Source organism: Hyaena hyaena, unplaced genomic scaffold (assembly GCF_003009895.1).
Source record: "Hyaena hyaena isolate Hyena2069 unplaced genomic scaffold, ASM300989v1 scaffold_1318, whole genome shotgun sequence".
Classification (NCBI taxonomy): domain Eukaryota; kingdom Metazoa; phylum Chordata; class Mammalia; order Carnivora; family Hyaenidae; genus Hyaena; species Hyaena hyaena.
Window position 1 is genome coordinate 171,873 of NW_024081950.1, and position 16,434 is coordinate 188,306.

Here is a 16,434-nt window from a genome sequence, read left to right on the forward strand (position 1 = left end):
TATATAATCCGTCACTTTTCATAACTCCAGGGCAGCTTATACTGCCCACGGGTCCTGTCCCTGTGGCTTTAATAAAACAACCTTTGTGCACCAACAATGTCTCAAGGGTTCTTTCTTTGCTGTCAACTCCAAACCCTAACACTTCAAACCACATCACTAATGATTACATTTATTGAGGTCTTATCAAGTGTTTTACACATATTTTATAATTTTCACAATGATCCAGTGAGGTCCTAATAATCAACTGGCCCTACTTTATCAAGAAGGAGGGGAACTGAGCCATGGAGAAGTTAGACAATTTGCTTAAGTTCACACTGCCAGTAAGTAGTGAAGCAGAGGATTTAAACCCAAGCATTTTGGCTCCAAAACCTGGACTCTTGCTGCCTTACTATTATCACAGTTTTACAAATGAGGATACTGAGGCTTAGAAAGAAAAAAGTGACCTACCCAAGACTATGTGGCTAGTAAGTAAGAAATGGGGTTTTGTTTGACTCTATGGCTCATACTCTTAGCTTTTAAGTTACACTGCCTCATAAAGCAATAAGCTAACAATTTAAACCATTAAGCAATGTCACATGGCAGGGTGTGATGATGACAAGTTTATCAGAAGAATTTGCAGCTTTTGTCTTCTTTTTGAAGAAGAAAGCTTTTGTTATTTGCATCTTTCATATTTTTCTTGTTGGATTTGCTTTTATACTTTAACAGTTTTTTTCAACAATAAGGGCAACTAGTTCAAGTCTCAGACCCTTCAATGTTCTGAGCTAGTTGTCTTGCTGCCCTGATAATATGGACATGCTCAATTTTCTAGTGTTCCACTTGTTGTTTTATTGACAGTTATTGAAAAAAGAAAACTCCTTGCAAAGATGCATTCTTTGGCCTTAAATTGGCTTCATGGGTGAACATTACCTTTGAACAATTAACCACCTTGGTAGCAAAAGCCTTTCCAGACCAGCAGTGCTCAGTCTATTGATGCTAACTAACATCTCCAATGCCTCCGGATTAAGCTTTTCTTTAGCTTTTAAGGATAGCTTTTTGTTTTTAACTTTGTGTAAGGGATTCCACATTCAGTTGATATTGTAGCTTTCTTTGGTTAATCAATTTTGTCACTGTCCTCCAAACAAAAATGTAAATAAACAAACCCACCTTAAACACAGCCAAAAAAAAAGTTAGGCCATGAAGGCACTTGGGTGGCTCAGGCAGCTGAGCATCTGATTCTTGATTTCAGCTCAGGTCATGATCCCAATGTCGGGGATTGAGCCCTGTGTCAGGCTCCTCATTGAGCATGGAACCTGCTTGGGATTCTCTCTCTCCCTTTGCCCCTCTCCCCAGCTTGCTCTCTTTCTCTGTCTCTAAAAAATAAATTTAAAATTTTTTTAAAAAGTTAGGCCATTAAAGATGAAGAGCAATTTGAGCTGCAGAAATGGTGGGTGTGGTGACTGTGGTGGTGTGTATGAATGTACATGTGACAGTGGGAAGTACAAATAAGAAGTAAAACACTTTTTCTCAGAGTAGGTGGTGGTGGCGGCTTGTGCAGCCATTGCCAAGGTTAGTATTTGAAATCTTTCTGGCAAGAAAGAGGAGCTGCTGAAACAGCTGGATGACTTAAAGTTAAAGCTGAATCAGCTCTCTGTCACGAAAATGACAGACAGTATGGCATCCAAGCTCTCCAAGATCCAAATTGTTTGTAAATTCATTGCCTGCATTTGCACCATTATTAACCAGATGCAGAAAGAGAACCTCGGAAAGTTCTACAAAGGCAAGAAGTAAAAGATTCTGGGTCTTCAGACCAAGTAAACGCATGCCATGCATCACTATTTTAGCAAGCATGAAGAGAAACTGAAAACCAAGAATCAGCAGCAGAAGGAACAGTTGTACCCACTGCAGAAGTTTGTGGTCAAGGCCTGAGCATCATGGCATCAATAGACACAAACAAACTGGGGAAAAAAAAGAAGTAAATAATAAGTGAAATGGCATAGGAAACAAGGACATAAAAGTTTATTGTTGTTATTTTTTTTGTTACAGTTCTTCTCCATCCACGTTCTGTCCAATCTAGAGATCTCCTTGTAGAGGAGGCACTGTGTTTCCCCATTCATCAGTGCTATGGGAAGCAAAAGATTCCATGAATAGTATTCTAAATGAACATCAAACCAAGATAGTGCTTGCTTTCTAACCCTGAAGAGAAGGTTTTAGATCTCTGCTCTACTTGGAAAGAAAGTGCATATTTCCCATTTATGTAATAGGCTATGTAAATCTTCTTAATGAAACTAAAAGTACCAGTTGAACACTGTGACAGTGTTCCTTTAAAAATGTTCTTGTAGAGTCACAAAAGACAGGATAATTAAAACTCCTCATCGAGTTTAGTTCCTTGACCTCTCATTAGTTTTAGCATTATAAATTGCCATTTGTTAGCAGCCTAATTTGATTATTAGCCCCTCTGAGCTTTATAGCATGCATTCTGAAGAGTGGACTCTGCATGATTCAGAATGCATGCTGCTGTTGCATATCCAAGATGGAAAATTGAGGAGTAAATTGCCTTGATCCTGTGTGTTCATGAGTTAGTCATACTAAAGTGGTTAAACAAAAGGAAAGCAATCATTTCCAACATCTGCAGCTATGAGTTTGAAAAAAGAAACTCAAAAGTGTTACTAGTTCATTCTGGTAGCAGCTTTATGAGGTGTCATGGAGGGAGGAGGAGAAAGAGGAAATTTTGGTTCTTACAGTTTTATCATTAAGAAAAAAATTGGTGTGTCATATCACCTTCTGTCATCCTGCAGAGTGAAATAACTGAATTATTTCTTCAAGGTATTTCAATAAATGCAGAAACTTACAGCTGGGGACTACCTGCACATTCATTCTTTCTCTCTCTGGGTAGGTACTCTAGTCTCAGCATTTTAATTAATTCCTTGATATAGCTACTAGGAGGCTTAGCAAATGTAACCAGGATTGTTGCCAAAGCCAATGTCTGTAAAACAACCCAACTTTTTTTTTTTTTAATGAGCAAGCTAAATCAGAGAGTTGTAAGAAAGCAAAAAAACATGATAATAAGAATATAGAATTGTGGGGCGCCTGGGTGGCTCAGTAGGTTAAGCGTCTGACTCTTGATTTCTGCTCAGGTCATGATCTCACAGTTCATGGGTTCGAGCCTCACATTGGACTCTGCACTGATGGTGTGGAGCTTGCTTGGGAATCTCTCTCTCTTTCTCTCTGACCCTCCCCCACTCATGTGCTCTCTCTCTCTCTTTCTCTCTCTCCTCTTTCTCAAAATAAATAAGTAAACATTTAAAAAAAAAGAATATGGAATTGAAATACTTCCCAACCCCTGTGCTTGTCAAATATAGGCAATTGAAATGTTACAGAATCTGGTCTAGATCACTCAGTGGAAGAACCAAGTGGCACTCAGAGATCTTGGAAAGGAGGAGGTTTATTTTACACTGGTGGGCTCAGAGGAGATCATTCTTCAGAGGTCTGAGCTCAGAGTATCAGCAGAGGGAATAGTTTATTGCCTGTTGCTTCTACCTCCCACATTAATGCATGCAACAAGCAGGGTAGGAAGAAGAACCCGGAAGGGGGAGCCTTTGATCAGGGACAGGTACTTCCTTATCTGTCCTGTCAGCCATCTTATAACAGATTTTTCCTTATCAAAAATAGTTGGACCCATTTGCCTCCATTATACTCCAGATGAGTTGAGGCAAGCATGAAGTCTTCAATTCTCTCAAGTTTGAGATCATGAAAGAGTATTAACTATGTTAGAATTTCAGTTTGAAATAGGTAGGAAAACACATAATTATAATAATAATAATAATAACAGTAACAATATAGGAGTTTTTTCTTAGTGAAATTCCTCTTAATCAGCTTGCTGGATAATTAACAGTTAGTAAGACCCAATGACCAATGACCATGGTACACTAACTGCTTGTGGTTAGTAGTGTGGTTAGAAGTGTCTAGTTTGCCCAGATACTTCAACCATTTGTGTTGTACTCTTACTGCAAATTAGTTGAGTTTGTTCCAAATTTATTTATGCCAGTTGTACATAATAATGTGATTATGTGATTTAAGTATTATGTAAACTGATGAAATATGAATGCAAAGTGAGTTTTGCTTCAATTAAATCTACGTTGAATAACTTTGTAAGACTCAGAAAAAGCAGGGTACTAAAAAATCTGTCAAATTAGATATAGGTAAAAAAGTAAAAGATGGGGGAAATTATAATAATTAAAAGATTCTACATTCAGATTGCTTCATGTCATCTTTTTTATTTTATGAAAGATTTCAAACATATCTAAAATTAGAGGATAATATAATTAAAATGATATTCTTATCACCATGCTTCGACAATTACCCATACATCTCCAATCTTGTTTCAGTTATACCTCACTCACTGCTCCATCATAATTATTTTGAAACAAATCTCAGACACTTTTGTCACTTCTTCTCATAAGTCTTTTTACATTTCATTCAACTTTAAAGAAGCCAAAACTGGAGATTATTTTGGATGTGGCTTGGGTCATCAAGATAATGCAAAACTCCAAAAGTCAACCCATAACTACAGAAAAAGATGAAGGGTAGAAAACAATACCATGGAATCCATATTTTGGGCTTTAGAAGGAAAAAGCTATCTGCTAATCTGTTATCAAAAAATATTTGTAATATATGTAAGATATGTAACATATTTTAATGATTGCTTCAATCACTTTGTTTGATTAACAAATGAACTACTAAATCCTACTTGTTGGATTACAAATTTTTAGCATACAAATGATATTGATGTTGATATAATGTGATTGGCATGTGGGGAATGACTTACATGTCAAGGTTAGCATAAACCAATAACTGTCCAATGCCATGTTTTTTAAGCTTATTTCATTTGGAAAAAGAGAAACTCATAGCTTCAATGTTTGTTTCATCTGAAAAGTCATGGTCTGAGAGCAGCAAAGATGTCATGTTAATTGAGTTGTTTGCCTAAATCCAGCTTCTTTTAACATAGCCAGTCCCATTCACTAGGATGGAATACTTCAGTGACTTTTCATTCCACTCTTCTACCCCTAGACACACCTGATTAAACACACCCCAAGACACCAATCCATAGACTAAACCACTGCTCTGTCTCAAGAATTTGAAATAAAATACATAGATCTAGTTAGAAATAAAATCAGAAAATAATACAATAGTAATAATAATTTGACTTTAGCCAAATTGGTCCAGTTACAAGCAGAGGAAGTGAGTTGAGAGACAGAAAGAGAGAAAGAGACAGAGAGAAAGAGGGGAGGCAGAGAGGCAGAGATGAGACAGGCTTTTCCAGAGACGGTTTTTTATTTAACAGGTAAATTTCTAGTCTCTAGGGTCCTGACTGGGCTTTGTCGATTGCCCTTGGATTTCCATGAAATTGTTTGCTGCAGCCTTTTATTGATTTTTTTTTTCTGTTTAAGCTTATTTGAATCAGTTCCTACTCCTTGAAAACAATAGTCACTAACTGAGAAACTTCACAGTTTCAACAAAATATAGCATTAGGCGAGGGTTTCTTATGTCAATCCCCAATGAATGTGTGTATATGTGTATGTGTACTTATGTGATGAAAAAAAATATGACTTCAATATCCATTGACACTTATGCTATCTATGAAACAGCCAGGGTTGTCTCAGCTTAAGATACTTGATTCACATATAATCTTATACAAAAGGAGGGAATTATCAAGTGGTAAACTCAGGCCTATGAAACAGGGCAAGTTTACATTATTTTATTGATGTTTTTAATACTATGTTACTCTACTGTTTTAAAATTGCTTATGAGCCTGAAAAAGAGCATTTTCTGTTTTTATTCTATGTTATTCTCCATAGTTGGTATTCCAAGTTGGTATTATAAAATAGTCTTTTCCCAAACATTCATTGTGAACTATTGTGTTTATGCAACAGTTACTATACATCAAGTACTTTTGCATGCTGACTTTATTTAACTTTTTCTGGAAACTATCCTTTACACATGAGGAAATTGAAATTCAGAGAAATTAAATGTCTTGCCCAAAGTTGTATGGCTAGTCAGTGGCAGAATGAGGTATTCTTTCTATGGCAAGAAAGGGTGTAGGTACGAGAGCAAAATGGAATACATAGCTTAAAATAAGGCAGAAGGGTATTCTTTCACAATGAAGAAATAATTAGTAGTACAGATAAAAATTCTTTAATTTAGCACTCGTTTAATTCATCACTTGAGCTATTAGATAGGAATATTGTTAATGAGCAAAATGTGCTTTATGCAAGACAGAATAAGGATGATCATAGACCTATGCTCAAATTGTAAGAACACACCTTGGTTCACGTTGGGTTTAAGTTGGGTTTAGGTCATAAGTAAATTTGAATCATTCCTGATTTGACTGTAGCTTTTTTTTGTATCTATTATTATTACCTGCACTATTTACTTTGCTTTCTTCATGGAATACCCTCCGTGCAAATATCGGGGAATATTTTATATTGGTGAGTAAGAATTATGAGATCCCCAGTGGAGAAAAATCTGAAATGGTATTCAGGAAGGCTAGTTACAACATTTTACAAACAGTTCTTTGCAAACATATGTAGATCTAGCACTAGTCAGACAGGTCTTTGCTTTTCTATGCACCTTCCTGGAGGAAATTACTTCCCTTTATTGGATCTCAGTTTAACCATTTGTAAATTGAACAATTTCATCGTAATTATCTCTATAAATAACTCTTCACTTGATAATTTTGCTTTCTATAAAATACACTTTCCAAAAACAATAGTTTACTGAAACAGAATTATCTTATTCTTTTTCTTTTTAGTCATTTAATTGGATGGTAATGCATTTCCTAGAACCTGATGAATCTATTTGATGGATACCAGCCTAGTTTGTACTGACATCTTATGTAGCCCCCTCTCAACATTACACAATCAGACATGACACTTCTATATAGCTTATCTGGCCCAGAGGTTAAATGTGTTCATTTGCTTATTATCAGGGCCATACATACACATGTCTGCCAATGTTTCTATCACTTTGAAAAAAAAAAAAAAGAATTGCAGAGACGCTTGGCATTCTACCTTTTCTGTTTGTTCCTGGCAGAATCATTGTTTTCCCTTGCAATTTCATGAGGACTGTATGGTCTTTATTGAATGACTAAAATGTATTTGTTTTTGGAGTATGACAGAGAACTATCATTCTCTTTTAAAAAACCTTTGGATAATAGTCTGTTCAGTTTTTAAGGCTGCCATTCATTCAAAAATATTAAATGTATTCAAAACAAAAAATGAATGTATTCAAAACAGAGAAGAGTTATTGTCACAAAATGAAGGCAACTTCTGGAAACCTCCACATGGCCAACTTCTACTTTCCTTTAGGAAATAAACAGTGAATTCCCCCTCAACTCTATCTTAATCATTTAGTACAGGGCTTCCCAGCAAATTCATTCACTGTAGCCTTGCTCAGTTTAATTTCTCTGTCCTCATAAATCTACATTCAGTGTTAATAACAGAATTGAAGGAGAGGTGGTAGAGTCAGTCTGATGTGTGCATATTTTCTTGGAGCTTTTACATACTAATGGTTCATTTTATGAGTCCTGGGAAAAGTCAAAATAATACACTTTATTATCAATGGTATTTTTATTCCACTTTTAAATAACACTTTTGAGGGTTTTTGACATTCAAATCAATGTCCCTACTCCTGAAGCATTTTCTCTCTTAAACTTGAGTTGCTTTTTTGTTTTTAAGTTTATTTTATTTATTTTGAGAGAGACAGACGAGGCGTGAGCAGGGACCAGGCAGAGAGAGAGAGAGGGAGAAATAGAATCCCAACAGAATCTGCACTCTTAGCACAGAGACTGACTCAGGACTTGATTTCATGAACCGTGAGATCATGACCTGAACTGAAATCAAGAGTCAGATGCTTAACCAACTGAGCCACCCAGCTGTCCCATTAAGTTATCTTTTTTACACCAGTTTTTCCTGAATAAACCTTTGATATAGCTTCCATTGCTCATTTATAGCTTGTCTAATAGTACATATTTGAATATTTTATTACATGACATTAGAAGATTATATGGCTAAACTAATGCTACTCAGATTCTAGAAAAAGTTCATTTTTCTAACTAGCTACTGAAGTAATATCACCAAGGGGAAAGGGTTCTGTCTTCATTTAGTTATTGCTTTCTTGTTTTAAACAGTCTTCTTAGAAATTTCCTTGATGTCATTTTTTTCTTCCAATAAAAAGCAGCTAATAAGGAATATTTCACTACTACTGTGGCCACAGCCTTGCCCCACCTTTTAAGATAAGAATTTTGAATGTGGAACATGCTGGTTTATTTTGTCATATATATCTTTTTCAATTGTTACTAAGAGATTGTAAGCTACTGATCCTGTTGGGGATGGTGACGTTTTGGACATAAATAGATGGCTATAGGTTATATTCTTAACATTTTGATTCACATGTTTGTTTTAGTTGTTGAGAACTTTAACGTGTTTTGAAAGGGCTAGAGAGTCACCAGTGTTTCAGAGTTATTCCAGCCTTTTCTAGCTTGTATCACATTCTAGGCAGTAATAGAAATGACAGTGGAGTAAATAGCAGGGTAAAAGAATGGGTAGCCCCCTTTATTTATGTCATCTAGGTTTCTATGGAAAAACATAACATATTTTGTGTGTGAAGAGCTTATAAAGTGTAGACTATCAAGAACTATCAAGAATTTGGGTGCCAGAGTGGCTCAGTTGGTTAAATGTCTGACTCTTGGTCTCAGCTCAGGTCATAATCTCATGGGCTTATGGGTTGGAGCCCTGCATCAGGCCTATTTGGATTCTGTCTCTCCCTCTCTCTGCCCCTTCCCTGCTTGCACTTTCTTTCACTCTCTCAAAATAAATAAATAAACTTAAAAAAAAAGAACTATGAAGAATATACATAGTATATTAGAAACAATGTAAAAATTAGAAATGTATTTTCAGAGAAAGGTTGTCCTTCAAACGTCTATTATAACACAGCTTGTTAGAAAGACCCAAGGCTTTATCCACTTGGAATTGAATCGTCACTGACCAGTTGTTGGATTGATTTGACCAGTTATCCATCACTACAATTCAGTGACACCTGGTTCTTCTATCTGGTTAGAATGAACAACTCGGTATGTTATTTTGAACACTGGAAGAGTTACCACGCTATATCCTGCTCCCATTTTTTTCAGTTTTGCTATAAAAAAATGCAGTGTTTATTAATCACTGCAGTGTGAGAAAAACTTTCAATGTGGCTAAATGGAGTCAGTGAAAACAGGCATTTCTGGGGCACAAAATTGCATGAAACAAAATGTTTGAGAGTTTTGACTTCTTCCCAAGTGAAATGATCTCAGCATTAATGTACAAAATTGCACACTAATCATGCTTTTGCCATAGCACATTCCTTGTTGTACATCAGATATGAAGTCCCCTGCCCTCTGAGTGCTGCAACACAATGGCAAGCATTTCTTTGCCACACCTTGGCATGAATGGAACAATTTTCTCACCTTTAGTTCCAGAGCTGATTCAATGGCTCATACAAACCCAAAGGCCTCTTAGCAAAAACAGTTTAGACTACACTTCGATAGGAAGTATAAGAACAGAATGACCAGCTTATCCATGGTCAGGCTTCAAGTAACCTTAATGATTCAGTAAGTAATAGGACACAGAAATACGTGACTGTGATATGGTGAGAATTTCATTAATATTAATAGGTAGACCCTTGAGTGTTGATGGATATACTCTCCCAGGCTAAAATCATATTAAAAAAGCACAACAGGTTAAAGGTATTTGACTCCTCTAAACTTGTAGATCTCTCTTTTTTGCATAGGACACATTTACCACTGATTTTCTTATATACCCACAAGAAGCCTGGGCAGCAACTGAGAACTGCATCATCTATAATCATGTCTGATATATATCCCTTCTCATCTTGTTTGCTGGTTGGGTAATACCACAGAGTGAAAGTAAACTGAATCTGTCTAAGTCATCATTGTCTCAGGTCTTTAATGCCCAGCCACTGCAGTCAGGTGACCAACCATGACACAACATGGAAGAAAAGAGCATCTTGTGTGGACACAGTGTGGCCTCAGCTCAAGGAGGACTCAAGGAATTAGAGCATTTTTTTTTTTTTGGCATGTTTTCAGAAGCAGCAGAAGAACATAACATGGACATAGAAATATATCCATGCCAAGAAGCAGGTAGGTCATGATAAGATGCCACCCTCAAGTAGCTGTATGACAGCTCACATTAATGAGATAGATGAAGGTGTCCAGAAAAGAGAATTGCAATGACTTTTTAAGTTCACAGATGAGCCTAAGGATATCCATAAATAGTTTGATAAGGCTTGATATGGAGAACAGGTAAGATACCGGTACTTCTTTCATTATCTGTTATTTAACTTACTATTACTGTTACCCCTCCACCTTTCTTAAAATAGTAATCCCTTATATTTATGTAACCTTTGCTGTTTACAAAGTGCTTTCACATGCATTTGCTACCAGCAAGGAATACACAGATAAAGAAATCTATGGTCTGGAGAGTTGAAAACATTTTCCCAAAGTAACATCTCTAGGAAGTTGATAAATTAGGTATAGAACTGAAGACTTACTGTGGTAGGCAGAATAATGTCTTTCCAAAGATGTCCACGTCCTAGTCTCTGAAACATGTGAATAAATTAACTTCCATGTCAAAACAGACTTTGCAGAGGTGAAAATGATTAAAGATCTTAATGTGGAGAAGTTATGCTGGATTACTTAAATTAGGCCAAGTCTAATCACAAGAGTTCTTAAAATTAGAAAATCTTTCTCAGTTGAGGTCAGAAAAAGATGCGATAATACAAGAAGGGTCAGAGAGAGATTTATTTGAGTTTGCTGCCTTTGAGGATAAAGGACAGAGCTAGGACCCAAAGAATACAGGGAAAAGAAAACTAGAAAAGACAAAGAACTAGAAACTAGAAAAGACAAGGAAATGGATTTACCCTATATTCATTTCCTATTCTGCTTTAAAAAATTAGTGCACACTTAATGGCTTAAAGCAACATGAGTTTATTATCTTGTAATTCTGGAAGTCAGAAGTTTAAAATGAGTTTTAGGGGCTAAAATCAAGACGTTGGCAGAGCTACATTCCTCTGGAGGCTTTAAGGAAGAATCTGTCCCTTGGTTTTTTTTTTTTTTTAATGTTTTTTATTTATTTTTTAGAGAGAGAGAGAGGCGGTGTGAGCAATAAATGGTCAGAGAGAGAGGGAGACACAGAATCCGAAGCAGGATCCAGGCTCTGAGCCAGCTGTCAGCACAGAGCCAGATGCAGGGCTCGAACCCACAGACCGTGAGATCGTGACCTGAGCCAAAGTTGGACGCTTAGCCAACTGAGCCATCCAGGTGCCCCTGTCCCTTGCTTTTTCAAGCATCTAGAGGTCACCTGTTTTCCTTGGCTCATGGCCTCCTTCCTCCATCTTTAAAGTGCATCACTCCAAACTCTGCTTTCATCAGCACATCTCTCTCATTCCCATATTCTGACATTTGCTCCCATGATAAGGATCTTTATGATTATATTGGACCCACTTTGATAAATCCAAAATAATCTCCAGAAAGGAATGCAGTCCTGCTGACACCTTGATTTTAGCCCAGTGAGACCCATGGCAGATTTCTGATCTATACAACCATATGATAATGTATTTATATTGTTTAAGCCACTATGTGTGGTAATATTTTATAACAGCAGTAGGAATCTAATACATCTTCCAATTCTCACACCAGGAGCATAAGGTATCATAATTGCTTTGGTTTACTTTGAAGAATATCACTTTGGTATCTACTAATCATCCCAAGCTAGACCTTGGGCTTTCTGAATTAAGCAGTTTTCCTCTTAGTCAGGAATCTTAGAGGACATGTTTGTTATCACTTTGAATTTATATCTATCACATTGTACACATTCATGAATTTTTATTTATATATCATGTGTATCCTTAGTTCCATTTTGCAGATAACTGAAACAGTGATGTTAGGAATTGGAAACATGGCACTTATTTTCCCAGCTTGCTACTTAATATTCTGAGTCGTACCCTTCCCTGTTATAAAACTCTAAAGGTACAACTAAAGAAAACTACCATAGACAAAGATTTTGGTGAAGAAAATTATCTAAGACAATAAAGATGACCAAAAAAAAAAAATGTTGAGAGACTGCAAGTGTACAAAGTGCCGTGTATGTCCTTTGTTTCCCAACTACATTTCACTTTCTTTTTGGTAGTTAAACATACTTATCTCATAAATGGCATAAAATGGGAAAGAAGATGAGGAAGAATTAGAGAAAATTATTATTTTAATGTGAACAAGACTCAATAGGTAAAATGATAGATTTTTATGTATCAGAGGCATTTATAAAAGCATGGATTTATAAGTCAGTTGTGCCACAAATTCACAAGTCCCAAAATAGCGAGTCAGCATTCTGGAAGCTGTCACCTTATCTTGCCACATCCTAGGAATAAAGATTCAGCAGTCACAGCCTAACTGACAAAATTGTTGCTGCTAAAGGTGGAATACAATTTAGTTCCTAACCCTCTCATAGGAAGACTGGTTCAGCAGAGTTAACAGAAAGAAAAACATGTTTTGTCAGTAAATGAAAGAGATGGGTCTCAATGGTACACAAGAAAAATCTGGGGGATAAATGAGTTTTGATTCTTATGTTGTTACTCTCTGGACCAATACAGTCAATGATTACTTGTAAGATATCTGACACAAGAAGCAAAATGGTCTCAATATGCACAAGCTAGTGAATCAACTGCAACTGATTGTCCTGAATTTACTACTCTTAAAATCAGCTTGTCAAATTCCTTTTAGGAATATATAGCTCATGTAGACAAGCTCCACCCTAAAGGACGGCCAGATTAAACAGAAAGACCGGTACATGAGCAAGTTTAACATCTATTACCAGCACCACACAAACCCTCATGATGAAGCCATTGCAGGATACCTGCAGAAAGCCTGTGTGTTCCTGAATCTATCATTATCCCCATTGTATAGATGTGGAATCTGAAGTTAGAGGGTTACACCCAGGGGACTAGTAGGTAACAGAGCTAGGACTTCAACTGAGGTCTTATTCGCTCCCAGTCTATTATTCAGCTTGTTGTTCTACAGGGCAAATATTAATAGAGCTTGGCCAGGTGGTAACTTTAACTAAGGGAAAAAAGATTAACAAGATGATACACAAATAAATTTTTCTCTGTGTGTGCAGTAGAAAAATGCTGTGGTATACATCCTTCTACTGAGAAGGAAACTTTCCCTCAGCTTTTCAAGGGTTGCTTCTAAGTGTGTTGCCGTCTGTTCAAGTGTTTCACATATTTCACTTCTTCATTCTTCTCACTGCAAAAAAAAACTAACTAACACACTTGAGTAAAAATCGTTTCCAAGTAAATAATTTTCCTGGGCAAAAAAGTGTTAAAAGAAATTCTATTTATCATTTGAAATTAGGATGAATATCAGCACCAGCCAATTTTTATTTATTTTTAAAATTCTGTAGTAATGTCAAACTTACATGAAAGTTGCAAGGACAATAAAGAAAACTGCTGATCGATTCACTCTTCATTAATATTTAATAATTTGGATATTTGTTTTATTTTTCTCTCCTTGTCTCTCTCTATAATACACACACACATATACATATATATAAAATATATGAAAACATTTATCTCAACTATTTGAGAATATGCTTCATAAGTCCTTAATTATTCTGTGTGTTTTTCCTAAGAACAGAAAATGATTTTATATAAGCACAGTGCACTTACCAAATTAAGGAACTTTAATATTAATAAAATACTTTTACCTAACTGTGTGTCCATATCTACTATTGTCAGTTGACTCACTCATGTCCATTTTCAGCATTTTCCCCTACCTGTACAGGATTCACTTCAATCTCATGTATTCCATTTAGTTGTCATTTCTTTTTGTCTTCCACCTGAAATAGGTCCTGAGCCTTACTTTGTTTTTATAATATCGACATTTTTAAAAGAATGCATTTCAGTTTTTTATTTTATTTTTTACAAATAGTTTATTATAAAGTTGGTTTCCACATAACACCCAGTATTAATGTCCACAAGTGCCCTCCTCCATGCCCATCTCTCCCCTTCCCCCTCACACCAATGAGTCCTCAGTTTGTTCTCAGCATTCAAGAGTCTCTCATGGTTTGCCTCTCTCCCTTTCCCCCACCATTTCCGCCCTTCTTCTCCCACATGGTCCTCCGTTAAGTTCCTCCTAATCCTCCTATATGTGCAAACATATAGTATTTGTCCTTCTCTGACTTATTTCGCTCAGCATAACACCCTCAAGGTCCATCCATGTTGCTACACATGGCCAGATGTCATTCTTTCTCATTGCCATGTAGTATTCCATCGTACAGATAAACCACATCTTCTTGATCCATTCATCTGTTGATGGACACTTAGGCTCTTTCAATGTTTTAGCTATTGTGGAGAGCACTGCTAGGAACATTGGGGTACATGTGCTCCTATGCATCAGCATTTCTGTATCCCTTGGGTAAATTCCTAGCAGTGCTATTGCTGGGTCATAGGGGAGTTCTATTGTTAGTTTCCTGAGGAACTTTCACACTGTTTTCCAGAGGGGCTGTACCAGCTTACATTCCCACCTCAGTGTAGGAGGGTGCCCGTTTCTCCACATCCTCGCCAGCATCTAGAGTTCTCTGATTTGCTCATTTTAGCCACTCTGACTGGCGTGAGGTGGTATTTCAGTGTGGTTTTGATATGTATTTCCCTGATGAGGAGGAATGCTGAGCATCGTTTCATGTGTCTGTTGGCCATCTGGATGTCCTCTTTGGAGAAGTGTCTATTCATATCTTCTGCCCATTTCTTTACTGGGTTGTTTGTTTTCCAGGTGTGGAGTTTGGTGAATTCCTTATAGATTTTGGATACTAGCCCTTTATCTGATATGTCATTTGCAACTATCTTTTCCCATTCCGTTGGATGCCTATTGGTTTTGTGGATTGTCTCCTTTGCCGTGCAGAAGCTTTTAGTCTTGATGAGGTCCCAATAGTTTATTTTTGCTCTTGATTCCCTTGCTTTTGGGGATGTGTCAAGTAAGAGGTTGCTGTGGTGGAAGACAAGGAGGTTGTTTCCTGCTTTCTCCTCTAGGATTTGATGGTTTCCTTTCTCACGTTCAGGTCCTTTATCCATCTTGAGTTTATTTTTGTGTATGGTGTGAGAAAATGATCTAGTTTCATTCTTTTGCATGTTGCTGTCCAGTTCTCCCAACACCATCTGTTAAAAAGGCTGTATTTTTTCCATTGGATGTTCTTTCCTGCTTTGTCAAAGATTAGTTGGCTGTATACATTTGGGTCCAGGTCTGAGTTCTCAATTCTATTCCATTGGTCTATGTTTCCAATTTTGGAATACCATACTGTCTTGATCATGACAGCTTTGTAGTAAGGGCTAAAGTGTGGGATGGTGATACCTCCCGTTTTGGTTTTATTTTTAGTATTACTTTGGCTACTCGGGGTCTTTTGTGGTTCCATACAAATTTGAGGATAGTTTGCTCTAGTTTTGAGAAGTATGCTGGTATAATTTGGTTGGAATTGCATTGAATGTGTAGATTGCTTTGGGTAGTAATGACATTTTCACTATATTTATTCTTCCTATCCATGAGCATGGAATGTTTTTCCATTTCTTTGTGTCTTCTTCAATATCCATCATAAGTTTTCATCATATGATCTCTTGTATCATTGGTTAGGTTTATTCCTAGGTATTTTATGGGTTTTTTTTGTGCAATTGTGAATGGGGTCAGTTTCTTGATTTCTCTTTCTGTTGCTTCATTATTGGTGTATAAAAATGCAACGGATTTCTGTACATTGATTTTGTACCCTGCAACTTGGCTGAATTCTTGGATCAGTTCTAGTGGGCTTCTGGTGGAGTCTGTCGGGTTTTCTATGGAGAGTATCATGTCGTCTGCGAAAAGTGGAAGTTTGACTTCCTCTTTGCCAATTCTGACGCCTTTGATTTCCTTTTGTTGTCTGATGGCTGATGCTGGGACTTCCACCAACTACGTTAAACAACAGTTGTGAGAGTAGACATCCCTGTCATGTTCCTGATCTCAGGGAAAAGCTCTCAGTTTTTCCCGGTTGAGGATGACGTTAGCTGAAGGCTTCTCATAGATGGCTTTGATGATGTTTAAGTAGGTTCCTTCTATTCTGACTTTCTCTAGAGACTTTATTAAGAAGAGATGTTGTATTTTGTCAAATACTTTTTCTGCATCTATCCACAGGATCATATGGTTTTTATCTTTTCTTTTGTTGATGTGATGGATCACATTGATTGATTTGCGAATGTAGAACCAGCCCTGTAACCCAGGAATGAATCCCACTTGATCTTGGTGGATGATTCTTTTTATGTGCTGTTGGATTCGATTTGCAAGGATCTTGTTGAGGATTTTTGTATCCGTATTCATCAAGGATATTC

General features: G+C 36.8%; 1 pseudogene; it reads left to right on the forward strand.

Moving 5' to 3' along the window:
* Positions 1 to 281: 281 nt before the first annotated feature.
* On the forward strand, positions 282 to 1,905 carry LOC120225081 (annotated as a pseudogene).
* Positions 1,906 to 16,434: the final 14,529 nt, after the last annotated feature.